This window comes from Lolium perenne, chromosome 3 (genome assembly GCF_019359855.2).
Source record: "Lolium perenne isolate Kyuss_39 chromosome 3, Kyuss_2.0, whole genome shotgun sequence".
In the NCBI taxonomy this organism is placed as follows: Eukaryota; Viridiplantae; Streptophyta; class Magnoliopsida; order Poales; family Poaceae; genus Lolium; species Lolium perenne.
In genome coordinates this window covers 339,651,393-339,669,970 of record NC_067246.2, presented here as the reverse complement: position 1 = coordinate 339,669,970, position 18,578 = coordinate 339,651,393, and the positions used below count along the sequence as shown (strand labels likewise).

General features: G+C 43.3%; 1 long non-coding RNA gene across 3 annotated transcripts; it reads right to left on the bottom strand.

The window, feature by feature from the left end:
- Nucleotides 1-13,564: 13,564 nt before the first annotated feature.
- On the bottom strand, nucleotides 13,565-18,049 carry LOC127345987 (uncharacterized). Of its 3 annotated transcripts, none has more exons than XR_007879152.2 (3): nucleotides 15,370-18,025; nucleotides 15,145-15,258; nucleotides 13,565-13,937 (listed from the first exon to the last, which is right to left on the bottom strand). It is a non-coding gene; the product is annotated as an uncharacterized lncRNA (long non-coding RNA). The 3 variants fall into 3 exon arrangements; XR_007879151.2 differs by having other exon boundaries at nucleotides 15,145-15,502; nucleotides 15,671-18,025; XR_007879149.1 differs by having other exon boundaries at nucleotides 15,145-18,049.
- Between the last annotated feature and the right edge of the window lie 529 nt (nucleotides 18,050-18,578).

Genomic DNA, 18,578 nt, shown 5'->3' with positions numbered 1-18,578 from the left:
CTTATTAGGTATCCCATATAGGAGAAATGAGAGGCATGTTTTCATAACAAACACATTAGACTAACTTGGCCAGATAGCTACAGCACATTTAAGACAGTTATATACCCTGAGTTTCCATACCTGTTTCTTCATCCACCTGAACCGGATCTTGTTTCTCCCCTATATCCTATGCTAACACGCCTTAGCATCCTGAAATAGACAAATGATAATAGACATAGATTGGAAAAGAACAAACATATATTAAGAAAGAAGGGACAGCAGATACTACGTACAAGCTGTACAAAATATGGGCACGCAGTTTAGAAGTAGTACTAATTAGATCCTGTCACACCAAAGTTCAGTTAAGAGAAATTAGGTATACATAATCTGAATTCTGAATATCCAAGTAGACTAAGAAAATATGGGACACTATCTAAAGCTAAAGATATTGAGCTATACCAATGTAAATGAATCTAACCACATAAAAACATGAACTATCAGAGACAACATTTATCAGATCATTCCCATCTACTGTACCACGGCAGTTTGCACACAGAGCTATCCCAAATCTCATTTATCGGATAGAGAATAAACTGAGGAAAGGTGCAGTAACATGAAAAGAAAATACCAGATAAATTATTGGATCTACAGTAAAAACATTATTGGGGGACGAGTCCATGGCACCTTTGGGCGGAGGAGGTTGTTAAAATTGTAGGGGGACGAGCTCGAGATCCAGGGAGCAGGGTCGCTGTTGTTCGTCCACAAGGCTGCTGGTGGTCATTGACGTGTTGGAGATCGACGAGATCGCCAACGCGGGTCACTGGTCTGGGCACGAGGACGATGCCCTCACTTGATCTCATGGATCGACCTGGCGGATGTTTCCTTCTGAAGAAGACACTACAGATCGGAGCTGCGCGTGCTTGTGGATGAGGGCCAGATAGCCTATGGCTGTCCAGCAGGAACGTCTTCGGAAGGGTGTCCTGGTAGGGATGGCGGCGCAGAAGGGTTTCGCTCGGTGGGGAAAGAGATGACTCCCGAATAGAATTGGGGATTAGTGATTACGGGGTTTAGTTAAGAGATCCCATGAGGCCATGACTCGTTTTATTTCTTTGTTTTGGGTGGGCGCGCGATGGAAAACTAAAGAAAAGCGGCGGGAGCCCGCGCTCGATGAAAAAGAAGGAGGCGGCGAATTTTCGAACTCAGAACGGATAAATCCTGCAACAGCTATATGTGTATCTACGAAAAGAAGTTGCAACACATATCTACTTCGTTGTAAGATATGCGTAGCTTAATTAGGGGTTTTCTTGTAGAGTTGATGTCAATCTCCTCGTCCTTCTTTTTTAGGAGCTTTGCAGCCTTCTTCATGTTATCATTTGGAGTTGCGAGCGGCTGTTGCTCTCCAGGGGTTGCGAAGGCGATCCTGCGGGGGGGGGGGGGGGGGGGTGGCTTCTCAAACGATCCTATCAGCCTCCGCCTGTGCATAAATCATCTTTACTTCCCATTCTTTCCTCATATCCTTGACTTTTGCAAGTGATTCGGTGATTTCGCGATCCTGTCTTTCAAAGTGATCCATCAAGCATGCAGCTTCTTTCCTCTCATCCAATATCGCAGCTGCGGTGTTGGCGAACTTCTTGGCAGTGGCCAACATCTCTTTTCTTGTGGCCTCTAAAGCCTCCAGATCTGCGGCATCGCCAGGAGTTATCGGTCTATTGAGGACATCAGACTGCGCGACTAAATCCATGCGTGCCTGCGCGACTATCTCTTCTGGGGACAAGACTTCCTCATGCGGTCGTTCCCGGTCTAACGGAGATCCTGCATTGGACGGTCCTTGGTCGGAGGAGGTGTTTTCATCTTCCCGTTCCTGCTGATCCAGCGGTGCCACGGTTGCGAGAACCTGCATAGGCTGGGCGGAATCCGGGTCGGGTGGCTGGTCGCCTCCGAGCCCTTTTAGCTTGCGGTTGAACTCTTCCGTATCCATGGAGGAGGCATCGTCAGCGTTTTCCCTGATCTCGAGTTCCTTCGTCAGGCGGTTGTATTCTTCTGTGCCTATTGAGGAGGCATCGTCAGAATTTGGGCTTAAGTTGCCGAGGATTGATTCCTCAGGATCTCCGGCTTCCTCTTGTCCCGGAACGTCGCTATCTCCGACAGCCTCCTGCTGATCCGGAGCGTCATTGTTTCCGGGTGCCTCAACCTGCATGGGGTCGACTCCGTCCTCAAGAGGGGCGGCCCCTGCGGTATGGGCCAAGAAGTGCATGATACGTCTCCGACGTATCGATAATTTCTTATGTTCCATGCCACATTATTGATGTTATCTACATGTTTTATGCACACTTTATGTCATATTCGTGCATTTTCTGGAACTAACCTATTAACAAGATGCCGAAGTGCCAGTTCCTGTTTTCTGCTGTTTTGGTTTCAGAAATCCTAGTAACGAAATATTCTCGGAATCGGACGAAATCAAGACCCAGGTTCCTATTTTCACCGGAAGCATCCAGAACACCCGAGAGCCGCCAGAGGGGGGCCCTGTGGGCCCCAGATGATAGGGTGGCGCGGCCTGGGCCCTGGCCGCGCCAGCCTATGGTGCCACCGCCTCTTCGACCCTCCTGCGCCGCCTCTTCGCCTATATAAAGCCCCTGGATCGAAAACCCTGATGCGAAGAACCACGATACGGAAAACCTTCCAGAGCCGCCGCCATCGCGAAGCCAAGATCTGGGGGACAGGAGTCTCTGTTCCGGCACCCTGCCGGAGCGGGGAAGTGCCCCCGGAAGGCTTCTCCATCGACACCGCTGCCATCTCCACCGCCATCTTCATCACCGCTGCTGCTCCCATGAGGAGGGAGTAGTTCTCCATCGAGGCTCGAGGCTGTACCGGTAGCTATGTGGTTAATCTCTCTCCCATGTACCTCAATACAATAATCTCATGAGATGCTTTAGATGATTGAGATTCATATGAGTTTTGTATCACTACTATCTATGTGCTACTCTAGCAAAGTTATTAAAGTAGTTTTATTCCTCCTGCACGTATGTAAAGGTGACAGTGTGTGCACCGTGTTAGTACTTGGTTTATGCTATGATCATGATCTCTTGTAGATTGCGAAGTTAACTATTGCTATGATAATATTGATGTGATCTATTCCTCCTACATATGCATGAAGGTGACAGTGTGCATGCTATGTTAGTACTTGGTTTAATCTGTTGATCTATCTTACACTATAAGGTTACTTAAATATGAACAAATTGTGGAGCTTGTTAACTCCGGCATTGAGGGTTCGTGTAATCCTACGCAATGCGTTCATCATCCAACAAAAGTGTAGAGTATGCATTTATCTATTCTGTTATGTGATCAATGTTGAGAGTGTCCACTAGTGAAAGTGTAATCCCTAGGCCTTGTTCCTAAATACTGCTATCGCTGCTTGTTTACTGTTTTACTGTGTTACTACTGCTGCAATACTACCACCATCAACTACACGCCAGCAAGCTATTTTCTGGCACCGTTGCTACTGCTCATATATATTCATACCACCTGTATTTCACTATCTCTTCGCCGAACTAGTGCACCTATTAGGTGTGTTGGGGACACAAGAGACTTCTTGCTTTGTGGTTGCAGGGTTGCATGAGAGGGATATCTTTGACCTCTTCCTCCCTGAGTTCGATAAACCTTGGGTGATCCACTTAAGGGAAAACTTGCTGCTGTTCTACAAACCTCTGCTCTTGGAGGCCCAACACTGTCTACAGGAAAGGAGGGGGAACGTAGACATCAAGCACTTTTCTGGCGCCGTTGCCGGGGAGGGAAGGTAAACGGCACTCACACATTGGCAAGCCCGGCAACTAAGCACTTTTCCTCCCTCGTCAACTACGCGCCAAGCACTTTTCTGGCGCCGTTGCCGGGGAGGAAAGGTAAAAGGCACTCATACTCCGGTTCCAGGTAAAGTACTTTTCTGGCGCCATTGTGTTTGTGCTCGAAGCTATTTCCTTTAGATCCTGCAATTGCAACTTTTTGTTTCTTGTTTACACTAGTTAGGCATAATGGAAAACAACAAAAAAATTAGTGAGCTTTTTAATCTTTTTCCTGATTTAGAATTGTTTGATGCGAAAATTAAAAAACCTATGGAACCTTATTTGCATGTTAGTAGCGATGTTATTAGTATGAATGCAATTACTGCTAATGCTATGGAGAAGTCTAAGCTTGGGGAAGCTAGTTTTTGTGATCTTTTTAGCTTCCCATCTTTAGGGGAGAAAATTTGCTCTGATAATACTTTATCTCCCATATGCAGTAACTCTAATGATGCTTGTGATATTTTAAATCCACCTGCTGAAAGTATTCCGTATAAAATACCTATGAAAATTATTGAACATGTTATGGATAACCACTATAAAGGGGATGGAACTGTCCACCCTAGAGATCATTTACTGTTTTTGCATGAATTATGCGGGTTATTCAAGTGTGCAGGTATCTCTATGGATGAAGTGAGGAAGAAGCTATTCTCTGTTTCGCTGTCTGGTAAAGCGGTGCAGTGGTATAAATTGTTGGAGAATAGTCATTCTCTTAGTTGGGAGGAAATTGCATCTCTCTTTTATTCTAAATTTTATCCTCCTCATGAAGTGCATATTGATAGGAATTATATTTATAACTTTTATCCTCGTGATGGAGAGAGTATTTCTCAAGCGTGGGGGAGATTGAAATCACTAATGCTCAAATGTCCCATTCATGAGCTCCCCCGTAATGTTATTGTCAACAATTTTTATGCGAGGCTTTCAGAACAACATAAGGACTATCTGGATGCCTGTTCGGAAGGATCTTTCACAAGCAAAGAGGTTGAAGCTAGGTGGGATCTTCTTGATCGGATTAAGGAGAACGCTGAAGGATGGGAGAACAATGAAGGTAAAGAGTCAGGTATAAATTATGATTATGAATGCATTGAAGCTTTTATGGATACCGATAAATTTCGAAATATGAGTGCTACTTATGGTCTTGACTCTCAAGTTGCTGCAAATCTTTATAAATCCTTTGCTTCTCATTTTGAATTGCCTAAGAAGAATTTTGATAAGTATCATGAACCCTTTAAAGAGGCTTACATGAAGAATGAAATTGTTGTTAATTATTGCAATAAGCATGCTCAAACTCCTAAGAATGCTATTTCTTATAAGCATGTTAATTTTTGTGGAATACATAGACCTTGTGGAATTAATCAAATCAAAGATGAATATTGTATCCATCATGCTAATGAAAAAACTAGAAAGTGGTTTAGGGCTCTAGATGATCTTGGTAAAAAAGTTTGTGCCCTCCATCCTTTTATTTGTGAAGTTTGCCATGAAGTGGGTCATTTTAATTTTCAATGCTCCTCCAATGATAATTTGAACCCAATGAGTGCTGCAAATTTGTATTGTGATGGTGAAATTACTCCTAATCAGCATGATGAACTTACTTTATTTTTGGGGTGTGAAGAACTGTCGAGAAAAATCTCTTTGTTACATATGAGTGATCTTGATATTGATGATGTCCTGCATGGGTGTTTTTCTTATTGCGTTGATAATAGCCATACAAATACTTACATACAAAATATTTTAGAAGATGACACCTTGCCAAAATATGATAGGACCGCTGTGTGTTTTCAACTAATTAATGAAAAGGAGGGATCCTCCCAAGTTTCTTCTATTGTTTCTGAAAGTAAATCAGGTTATGCGGACAAGCCACCCTTCAAGCCTCTCCCTCCTGACGAGGAAAAGGAGGAGGAGAAGAAGAAGAAGGGAACGAAGAAGAAGAAGAAGAATAAGGGGAATAAAAAGAAAGAGGTAACAACATATCCCCGCGTATATGAGATAACGATAGGTAACCGTAAGTATGTTGCTCCTGATGATTATTGTGATAATGAATCTGAGTACGATGATCTTCCTATACCCTTTACCCATATTAGTGATCATGATTTGGAAGAGCACACTAACTTTGATGTTGGAAATCTCTTTGGTACTGATTATGAAAGTAATGATGATAGCATTATTCATGTCCCCTCAAACGATGATATTGAAAGCTCCAAGCTTGGGGATGTTGTGCTCGAAGATCCTATACTTGAGACCTCTACTTTTAGTGAAAATGATGATATCACATATTCTGGTCTAGATAATCGCTATAGAGATGGATATGACACATGTTACAATTATCCTTATGAAACTTGTCATAGTTATGATAAGCTTATCAAAAACAATTTCCTTAATATGCAACTTGTTTACCATGTTCAAATTCTTGATAATAATCCTGCTCCAATTACTATTAATGAGAATAACTCTTCTTATGCCAAATTTAATGATACTTCTATGCATATGCACCATGATAAGAATGCTTTATGTGATAGTTATATTGTTGAGTTTGCTCATGATGCTACTGAAAGTTATTATGAGAGAGGAAAATATGGTTGTAGAAATTTTCATGTTACTAAAACACCTCTCTATGTGCTGAAATTTTTGAAGCTATACTTGTTTTATCTTCCTATGCTTGTTACTTTGCTTTTCATGAACTTGTTTATTTACAAGATTCCTATGCATAGGAAGCATGTTAGACTTAAATGTGTTTTGAATTTGCCTCTTGATGCTCTCTTTTGCTTCAAATACTATTTCTCGCGAGTGCATCATTAAAACTGCTGAGCCCATCTTAACGGCTATAAAGAAAGAACTTCTTGGGAGATAACCCATGTGTTATTTTGCTACAGTACTTTGTTTTATATTTGTGTCTTGGAAGTTGTTTACTACTGTAGCAACCTCTCCTTATCTTAGTTTTGTGTTTTGTTGTGCCAAGTAAAGTCTTTGATAGTAAAGTCAATACTAGATTTGGATTACTGCGCAGAAACTGTTTTCTTGCTGTCACGAATCTGGGCCTAATTCTCTGTAGGTAACTCAGAAAATTATGCCAATTTACGTGAGTGATCCTCAGATATGTACGCAACTTTCATTCAATTTGAGCATTTTCATCTGAGCAAGTCTGGTGCCCTTTTAAAATTCGTCTTTACGGACTGTTCTGTTTTGACAGATTCTGCCTTTTATTTCGCATTGCTTCTTTTGCTATGTGAGATGGATTTCTTTGTTCCATTGACTTCCAGTAGCTTTGAGCAATGTCCAGAAGTGTTAAGAATGATTGTGTCACCTCTGAACATGTGAGTTTTTGATTATGCACTAACCCTCTAATGAGTTTGTTTCGAGTTTGGTGTGAAGGAAGTTTTCAAGGGTCAAGAGAGGAGGATGATATACCATGATCAAGGAGAGTGAAAGCTCTAAGCTTGGGGATGCCCCGGTGGTTCACCCCTGCATATATCAAGAAGACTCAAGCGTCTAAGCTTGGGGATGCCCAAGGCATCCCCTTCTTCATCGACAACATTATCAGGTTCCTCCCCTGAAACTATATTTTTATTCCATCACATCTTATGTGCTTTACTTGGAGCGTCTGTATGTTTTTGTTCTTGTTTGTGTTTAAATAAATTAGATTACATCATGCTTGTGTGGGAGAGAGACACGCTCCGCTGGTTCGTATGAACACATGTGTTCTTAGCTCATAATATTCATGGCGAAGTTTTCTCTTCGTTAAATTGTTATATGGTTGGAATTGGAAAATGATACATGTAGTAATTGCTATAAATGTCTTGGGTAATGTGATACTTGGCAATTGTTGTGCTCATGTTTAAGCTCTTGCATCATATGCTTTGCACCCATTAATGAAGAAATACATAGAGCATGCTAAAATTTGGTTTGCATATTTGGTTTCTCTAAGGTCTAGATAATTTCTAGTATTGAGTTTGAACAACAAGGAAGACGGTGTAGAGTCTTATAATGTTTTCAATATGTCTTTTATGTGAGTTTTGCTGCACCGGTTCATCCTTGTGTTTGTTTCAAATAAGCCTTGCTAGCCTAAACCTTGTATCGAGAGGGAATACTTCTCATGCATCCAAAATACTTGAGCCAACCACTATGCCATTTGTGTCCACCATACCTACCTATACTACATGGTATTTTCCGCCATTCCAAAGTAAATTGCTTGAGTGCTACCTTTAAAATTCCATTCTTCACCTTTGCAATATATAGCTCATGGGACAAATAGCTTAAAAACTATTGTGGTATTGAATATGTAATTATGCACTTTATCTCTTATTAAGTTGCTTGTTGTGCGATAACCATGTTTACTGGGGACGCCATCAACTATTCATTGTTGAATATCATGTGAGTTGCTATGCATGTCCGTCTTGTTTGAAGTAAGAGCGATCTACCACCTTATTGTTGGAGCATGCATATGTTAGAGAAGAACATTGGGCCGCTAACTAAAGCCATGATCCATGGTGGAAGTTTCAGTTTTGGACAACAATCCTCAAATCTCAAATGAGAAAATTATTAATTGTTGTTACATGCTTATGCATAAAAGAGGAGTCCATTATCTGTTGTCTATGTTGTCCCGGTATGGATGTCTAAGTTGAAGAATAATCAATAGCGAGAAATCCAATGCGAGCTTTCTCCTTAGACCTTTGTACAGGCGACATAGAGGTACCCCTTTGTGACACTTGGTAAAAACAATGCATTGTGATGATCCGGTAGTCCAAGCTAATTAGGACAAGGTGCGGACACTATTAGTATACTATGCATGAGACTTGCAACTTATAAGATATAATTTACATGATGCATATGCTTTATTACTACCGTTGACAAAATTATTTCATGTTTTCAAAATCAAAGCTCTAGCACAAATATAGCAATCGATGCTTTTCCTCTTTGAAGGACCATTCTTTTACTTTCAATGTTGAGTCAGTTCACCTATTTCTCTCCACCTCAAGAAGCAAACACTTGTGTGAACTGTGCATTGATTCCTACATACTTGCATATTGCACTTATTATATTACTCTATGTTGACAATATCCATGAGATATACATGTTATAAGTTGGAAGCAACCGCTGAAACTTAATCTTCTTTTGTGTTGCTTCAATACATTTACTTTGAATTATTGCTTTATGAGTTAACTCTTATGCAAGACTTATTGATGCTTGTCTTGAAGTGCTATTCATGAAAAGTCTTTGCTATATGATTCACCTGTTTACTCATGTCATATACATTGTTTTGATCGCTGCATTCACTACATATGCTTTACAAATAGTATGATCAAGATTATGATGGCATGTCACTCCAGAAATTATCTTTGTTATCGTTTTACCTGCTCGGGACGAGCAGAACTAAGCTTGGGGATGCTGATACGTCTCCGACGTATCGATAATTTCTTATGTTCCATGCCACATTATTGATGTTATCTACATGTTTTATGCACACTTTATGTCATATTCGTGCATTTTCTGGAACTAACCTATTAACAAGATGCCGAAGTGCCAGTTCCTGTTTTCTGCTGTTTTTGGTTTCAGAAATCCTAGTAACGAAATATTCTCGGAATCGGACGAAATCAAGACCCAGGTTCCTATTTTCACCGGAAGCATCCAGAACACCCGAGAGCCGCCAGAGGGGGGCCCTGTGGGCCCCAGATGATAGGGTGGCGCGGCCTGGGCCCTGGCCGCGCCAGCCTATGGTGCCACCGCCTCTTCGACCCTCCTGCGCCGCCTCTTCGCCTATATAAAGCCCCTGGATCGAAAACCCTGATGCGAAGAACCACGATACGGAAAACCTTCCAGAGCCGCCGCCATCGCGAAGCCAAGATCTGGGGGACAGGAGTCTCTGTTCCGGCACCCTGCCGGAGCGGGGAAGTGCCCCCGGAAGGCTTCTCCATCGACACCGCTGCCATCTCCACCGCCATCTTCATCACCGCTGCTGCTCCCATGAGGAGGGAGTAGTTCTCCATCGAGGCTCGGGGCTGTACCGGTAGCTATGTGGCTAATCTCTCTCCCATGTACCTCAATACAATAATCTCATGAGCTGCTTTACATGATTGAGATTCATATGAGTTTTGTATCACTACTATCTATGTGCTACTCTAGCAAAGTTATTAAAGTAGTTTTATTCCTCCTGCACGTGTGTAAAGGTGACAGTGTGTGCACCGTGTTAGTACTTGGTTTATGCTATGATCATGATCTCTTGTAGATTGCGAAGTTAACTATTGCTATGATAATATTGATGTGATCTATTCCTCCTACATATGCATGAAGGTGACAGTGTGCATGCTATGTTAGTACTTGGTTTAATCTGTTGATCTATCTTACACTATAAGGTTACTTAAATATGAACAAATTGTGGAGCTTGTTAACTCCGGCATTGAGGGTTCGTGTAATCCTACGCAATGCGTTCATCATCCAACAAAAGTGTAGAGTATGCATTTATCTATTCTGTTATGTGATCAATGTTGAGAGTGTCCACTAGTGAAAGTGTAATCCCTAGGCCTTGTTCCTAAATACTGCTATCGCTGCTTGTTTACTGTTTTACTGTGTTACTACTGCTGCAATACTACCACCATCAACTACACGCCAGCAAGCTATTTTCTGGCACCGTTGCTACTGCTCATATATATTCATACCACCTGTATTTCACTATCTCTTCGCCGAACTAGTGCACCTATTAGGTGTGTTGGGGACACAAGAGACTTCTTGCTTTGTGGTTGCAGGGTTGCATGAGAGGGATATCTTTGACCTCTTCCTCCCTGAGTTCGATAAACCTTGGGTGATCCACTTAAGGGAAAACTTGCTGCTGTTCTACAAACCTCTGCTCTTGGAGGCCCAACACTGTCTACAGGAAAGGAGGGGGAACGTAGACATCAGTGCACAAAGTGACACCTTTGCTTCTCTAACACCTGGGAGACCCAGGCGGATCTGCATTGGTCTTCCACCGTTTTCTCCTGCTCAGGGGCGGATTGGGTGGGTTTTGATTTTTTCAGATCTAAGGCGGAATCTTTCTTAGGAATTTCTGCGACTCAGATCGGATCTTCGCGACTGCGTCCAGATCGGCGGCGGTCGCGCCAGCGTTACTTACCAGAGCGTTCCCGTCAGAATCAACGGTTTCGCCGATGAAGATGTGGATGCCGCCGATTGGGACGATGGAGAGCTTGACGGGGTTGGTCCTAGCCGGAATCCAGAACTCATCCGGAGGGACGATCGGAAAATTCCCGGCGTAAAGAACACGCCCCACAGAGATCGTGTCGTCGTAGCTTCCCATGGCGGAGCCCTCCCAGTTCCGGCCTCCAGACGCCTCAGGCCCCACGGTGGGCGCCAACTGTCGTTGCTTAGTAGACGGTACCTCGGAGGAGGGAACCTCACGAGGGGGAAAAGAAGTAGGGGCCATAGGGTGGAGTGTCCTCGGGACGGTAGTACGCGAGTTACCCAGCTTCGGAACACCTGCACGGAGACAGGGCCTACTGCTGCTTGTCTGGAATTATCTGGGCGCTTGCGCGTTGTTACAATGAGTTGTGGTTGTGCCTCTAGGGCTCGCGGGATCCGGCTTATAAAGGCGCACGGATCTAGGGTTTACATGGAGAGTCCTACCCGGAATACAAGTTGCCTAACTACGGTACAATGTCTTGCCGTGTACGTCAAGGATCCGCCTTCCCATCTATGTCGTACCAGATCCGGCTACCCTTAATGGGCCAAGTCGGATCCGTCACCAATATCGGTCCGGTGGATCCGGCTCCTTGTTCCTGGGCTGGTCTTCATCCAACTTGATCTACAGCAACTGGGCCGCCCAATGGGCCTCATGCCACCATTACCGTCTATGGGCCACCCGGGCTTGCCGGATCCAGGCACTGTCGATGGTACACCCATGAAGTATACCCACAACACTTCCGGTGGGTCAGCAGCTAGGGGTCAACATTGAAGTGCCTGGGAAGCCTGGGACGCTTCTCTGGCTCGGCCTCCGGTATGTACAGTTCGGTTGCGCAACGATCACGCTTGTAGTCATCATGGCCAGCATAGAATTCACGATCGATCCTTCACTTTGGGTAGGTTTTTTCTTATTTCTTAAAAATGATGCTGCATTTAAGTCTTTTCCCATATCAAACTCACGAGATGCTGGTTTAGCCAGTTCTCTTGTTGCAGCCTCTGGTATGGAGTGTTTGTGGAGCATCTCAGTGGCCATTCTGGACATCTATGTGATGTCTATCAAGCGCCGTTTACGACGCCTTGATTGGTTGTTTACAGTCGGATCTGGTGTAATTGCATGTCTACTCTTAACGGTAACTTTATTGACTTCATAGAATTTATTGAGTTAATGATATTGTTTCTGCACAGATCATGGGGGGCACTTATGTTCACTGCAGCCAGCATGGCGGGTGGCATTTCCGACTTCATCATGAGTGACAGGAAAGAGTGTGCGACAAATCACTATGGTAGTTACGTGATTTCAACAGTTGTGGCGGAGCTAGCCAAGAACTGCTAGGGGAGAAGGGTTAAAAAATCCCATTTAAGTCTATCCCAAAGAGAAATTCTTGAGAGAATGGTCAAAAGCTGGGGGGGGGGGGCGGTAGCCCCCCTAACATGCACATAGCTCCGCCACTATTCAAGAGTGTTTGTGTTCTTAAGCTTCTTTGCACTTTTGCCATCTTTTCTCCTGGACCTTAATTCGTTAATAGCTGGGCCACAAATAGAGTTATGGAGTATTAATAGTATACTTTACTTCCTCCATAAATGCAGATTAAGGAACATAGTACTACTCCATTGTCATGCAGGGCCATCAAGGTATCGGCCTTCTGGGTGATGTGCATGTGCCCGATGATGATACTCTTCCATGTCGCTGAGCACAAGCAGTGGCAGTGGCTGGAGCTGGCGCCGGGGGATCACTTCTCCTACCCCGCCGTGTTCTACGAGTGGGTATGTAATGTGTACGCACTGCACTTGCTTTAAGGCCTTGTTTGGTTTCACACGGATATTCCGGCCGGAGAGGAAAGGTATGGCATGACCAGCCGGCCGGCCGGCCGGCCGGCTTGAGTAAAAAAGAACAAGTTTATCAGAGCTAAGCCTAAGTGTCCACTATGCAGATGTTGGCGGTTGTGTACTGGGGCTCGGGGTCGGCCGCGTTGGGCGTCCTCGTCGCGCCCGACTTCAGGCAGACCTGCGCCGGCGAGCACCAGATCACCTGCCTAAGGTACGAAATCGCATGTATCCTAGTCCTGCTCGTGGGCGCTCTGACCACCACCAACGCCCAGGGGCGGAGCCAGAGATATAATTAAGAGGGGGCAGTTTGTGGCATCAGGGCTGTATTTAGCTTAGTGAGTGGGGGCATCAATGGTGAAAAATTAACATATTAGCTTGTTAGTGAAAACTGAGTGGGGGCATTGGCCCCCACAGGCTTGTACCTGCATCCGCCCATGCCAACGCCGTTATGGTGCACCGGGACCGGACCAGGTCCAACGGGCCGCGCCTGCTGGTTCTTCTTTTTGGGCATTAGGAGACAGCTGGGAGCTCCGATCCGTACTGACATGGAGATCACTAGTGGTTGGCCTTTGGAGTTCCAATCAAGGACAAGATAAGCCACTATATTTATTGCCCTTAGGTTCAGGACATACTCCAATAAAATAATAATTGATGTTGCATTTATCAAAAAATCAATGTAAGGTAAGAACAAGAGATCAGTTTAATTGTTAGATTATAGAGTAGTTACAACTTCTTTGAAACCAATTAACACCATAACAGCAGTAAAAAACCAGCAGTAGCCCTCCATTCATCAAGTACATCAGCTCATATTCAGACCAAACAACGAAACACTCTGAACACACACACGTTCACATCAGCAGAGGAAAAATACATGGTAGGTTGCTCTTTGTTCCCAGCACATATATCTACAATGTCGCACACCAGCCAGGGCCTAAGAATGAAGGCTTTTGTTTGCAAGTGGTTGTGATGAAGGCTGCTTGAATCTCTAGTTGCTCTGGTTGCTCTTCAATCGGAGGTTGGCAGACCTTGATGGTTGTCTTGGCGAGTGATGTGGCCTTCAGGATGCTCTTAGGGTTGATGGCCTACCAGATCTTGAACATGGCCCACGCCGTCCCAACCGAAGACCTGGAACTAAGGAACAGATCATCGGTTACTTGTAGAAATTCCTAGCAAATGTGTTTCTTTCAATTAAACAACTGGATGCACGGGAGAATGGAAGCCACGGTTCGAATGACACATCTTGAGAATAAAAGATATATTTCTTGCGAGCACAAATATTTTGTTATTGGCACTACTTCAATAATTACTAAGATGACATATATTAGCATGAAATAAATATAATTTCCTGAGCTCATAAACATACTAAATAAAGGTGATTTGATAATTTATTAAGATCTGCACATAAAAAGTGGAGCTGCCTCTAATGCATATCAGCAGGACAGATCAAAGTAAACCTGAGCAACATTTATCAACATAACACGTTTGTTTAAGGTTTCTTTCAGTTTTTTAAGTTGCAACATACCATCAGGTTTTAGGATTTATGCGAGGCATTAATCATTTTGTAAGTGGTTTTGATTGACCTACCAAAATAAGTTAAAACTTAAAAGCAATTTTAGAGGTCCATCATATGGCTCATATGCAACACACATAAGACATACCATATTTAGAAACGAATTTATCCTCTTTTCTTGTTACCTAATATAGACCACACAAAAAAATGAGTAGAAATGCCGAGTCTAGACAAACCCCAAAAGAAACACGCTTTCTTTAACAAATGCTAAATTGGATATGAGAAGATGGAATGAATGGATAAAATCTTCATATGAGCACAATTTCGCGGTGGAGTACACCTATTCATCGAAGAACTAAATCTTTATGCATGATCAGTTCTTGTCACATGGCACGAATGGTGGCACTGTCACGCAACATGGACACAAATCAGCCAATGACTACTTTCCAGGTTCATATCAGAAAGTAGCTACCATATGAAGCATGGGCGTTTATGAAATAGATCTTTAAAGCATATAATTAAATCCATGCATTTGATGTAATCTGAAATGTATTTCAATTTCTCTGGCTGACACAAATGAGCTAAACAAATTGCAAGGAGGTAGAACTAAAAACACCTCACAAACATCAAGAGAATAAGCAATAAATAGTAAAGATAATCTTTATCGAAGGTTGTCCTAGAGAAAAACAATCAGAACCTAGATGTAAACTTTGTACTAAATGCACAAAAATTTACAAAACAATGAGCTATCATTAAGCACCGCTCAGAACAACTAAATGTACCAAAGTTTAAATATCTGTTGTCTATCATTGAAACAAGCTCAAGTACCTTTGAAACAACATATTCCTGTGTGGCTATGAAGGCAATTGTGCATAATATTCAGTCCATTTTCGATTACCTTCATTGCACTTCGATGGACTCTTGTGTAATAAACACAAAAAACTGCATGCATAAGTTGCCATTGTCACACATGTTTATAAAGACAAAGTGGTATCACCCGATTGTCACACATGACCAAAGGAATCAAATAGCAGTAAAGGATATAGAGTGTACCTTATACAGTTTGAGTGCAATTAGTACATGGATGGTATATCAAACAAAATATATCCATACAGTACCAAGATGGAAATTCTGGGCAACGATGTGTCATGTTGTAACTCTAGCCTATGCTAAAAAATAGCTTTCCCTGCATCAATATAGTGTTCAGTGAACCGGAAAGAACGAGTGTTTCGCACATTGAGAGAATGCACTGGTCTAGAGACGATGCAAATAGAGCAAATATATCTGCAGTGAAAACTGAACCAAGTAACTACTTTATTTTGGGTTGCACTATGTACAGATTGAGAGAATGCACCTCCTTTTTCTCTTATTCCTGCGCCTTCTTCTTTTTAACTCCTCTGTAAATTAACTAAAACCAAACATGTGCCACCAGCCTAAATCAATTTCAGAGTCAAATACTTAAAAAATGTTAGCCTGCAAAATGAACATAAAAATAACCCAGATTAGTTCAGCTCTTTTTTATTACTGAGCATACAAACAACTGACTGTTTTCGTAAATTCAACATAATCATTCCACCATATTAGCATCATAAAAAAATAATCAAGCCACACATACATTTACTTTCATGTAACACACAAAGAAAGTGATCAGTTCACATCGAGCATCCTCATGTGCTTATGAGCTATATCAATCTTAATTGCCACCTCAAGAGAAGAACAAAAGCACTTTTTTTTGGAAACAATCGAGCTCAGAGAAATCTGGAAGTGTTCAAATTCAAGTATATCTTCATAAAATTCGCTATGGTGTAGCCCCTGCAGGATCATTCCACCAGAAGAACATGTGCCCTCAAAATTTTGTAAAACTTAATTAATTCTTGAGCAGTAAAATTCCGCGTCATCATTTTCTTTCAACCAGTGGAGCTGCAGGTTGTGATCCTTCCATTCAACCAAATCCTTCCTCAGTCAAGCCATCAGAGACACGCTCCCACAAGTCCAAATCCGCAGGTCTCTCCTCGAATCGATTGCCTTGGTCATCTATTCAGCGAATCTGTAAATATAGAAGATGATGAAAAACTTATAAATGAATTCAGAAAGATAGTACGAACTTGAGCTATAAGTTGCTTCAGAATTTATATTTAAGCAAGGAAAAAACCCAGAGCAGAACTATACAAAAATAGGAGAATGCATATATGTGATCTACTCGATGGAAGAGTTGGAGCTACTGCTGCTTGCTCAATAAGAGAAGAACCAGTCTTATGGCCTAATGCAGAAATCAAACTGATGGTGGCCCAAGAAAAAAAATTCCCCTTTCATTCATCACATTTGGAAGCTCTAGGTTCTCAGAAGCATGGCCCAAGCCAGGCCAAACTGCAGAAACCCGAGTTACTCGAATTTCCAGCCTAACAAACATGGATAAACCAATCCACAAGCTAGTAAAAAGGACTGGGAGAATGGTCATCGTGCTAATCTCCAATATGAGCTTCACATTTGCACATTTAATAATTTTTATTATTTGCTCCACCATGTGTTAGTAGCTCGATCGGCTTGGAAAATATATGACTTTTGTATCAGGTTCTTAGGAAACAAAGAATGAGAGTAAATATATAACAAGTATATTGTATATTAATGGATTATATGGGATAAATCTAAATGCAGCAAAACTGAAGCTGCACCTCCAAGATACCTGTATAGAAATAATATAAACACGGCGCCATTCATTTATTAGTGTGAAAAAATAACACGCTGACATAGATGAGCTTGTTTTCAACACTCAGATTACCGTATTGTAGACTTCACCAGTGAGGGGTGTTAATCAGCTTCTAAAATTGTAGCGCTCTACTATTGGACAGGTTCAAAATCTACCTCGTCCATATGTAACGAACAAGCCGTATAGCAATACCATCCCTCCAGAGATCTTGCTTGTAGCCGAGCTCGTTGAGGGGCTTCTCACTGGAGTCTACCGTCTCTCCTTCGGCCATGACGAAGCCGCTGACGGGTGCTTGAGAACCGAAGGAGATTCAATGCCCCGTCGAACAGCTTCCATGATTTCTCACGGAAGGGGATCTGCCGCCATCGGCGGCGTGATGGTGCAGGGCTGCTCCACTTCCGCCGTCGACGATGCGCCCGCTACATTGCTAATGAGGGAGGGAGAAGAGAATAGTGACCGCCGCTGCTGCCGCATGGAGGGCATCGGGGAAAGAGAGTATGTTACGTTCCCACTAGATCCACTCAACCATCCACATATGGTTCACCTTTACAGAGGAATTGAGAGGAATAGAGAAGCAGTTTGGGGTGGAGAAAGGAAGCACGGGAGGGGAAAGGGGATTCAGTTCACAAACTGGTCAAACGACAGCTAAAACAACAGCAATAGCAGCATATAAGGCCAGCGAGCCACCGAGCGCAGGTCCAGGGATCTTGTCATGCCGCTGACATGCCCAGCTCTGATTGGATGTTAAGTAGTCCATTCGGGCCCACTGAGCCGAGCTGGTCTTTGCCCGACGCGTCGTAGTTTCCTTCTTTGCTTGCCTGATGGCGTTGGAGTAGCTTCAGTGCTTGGGTCCATAACAGAGTAGGCACCGAAGGGGCCACGGCTGTGGATTGTGTGGGCAGGGCTAGCGTTTACCCGCGAGTGCAGCGGCGTATGGGGGAGGAGGAGCTTGAGGACGAGGCCCAATGAGTGAGGGGGATCACGAGAGGATGGGGCGCGGCGGCGCGGGATGCGGCGGCAGCAGGAGAGAAGGAGAGAGGCGGCGGCGCGAGGGAATGGGGTAGGGCTCGGGCTCACTGTCCTCAACTCCCCCACTCATTTTCCCCTGGATTTTGTTTCCGTCACTCGTTTGAGCCAGTTACATGGTGACAGGTGGACCAACAGGTGCAGATGACGGGTGGCCAGCTCCCACCTCGTGGCTATCGTGGATAGCCCAGGAATCGCTCTAGGTGCACGCACTTGCTTGTTCTCAATACCTACGTTCTAGTAGTACATGGCAGCTGTTGGTACTGACATGCATGGAGCTACGTACTTAGCTACTTCTCTTTGCTGATTCGGTGGTGTATTGTGTCCTACTTACTACCTGCATGATCTGTAGAAATAATCGACCTGACATTTATTATGGTGTCTCTGCATGCCGTGGAAACATACTCCCCAGCACCGTTTCTCGAGAGAGATATATAGTTTCCAAATGACTTACTGTTAACCGTGGAAGCATACTTATATATGTAGGTTCTATATATGCAGCAAGACTAGCCATGTGGTAACGACAACA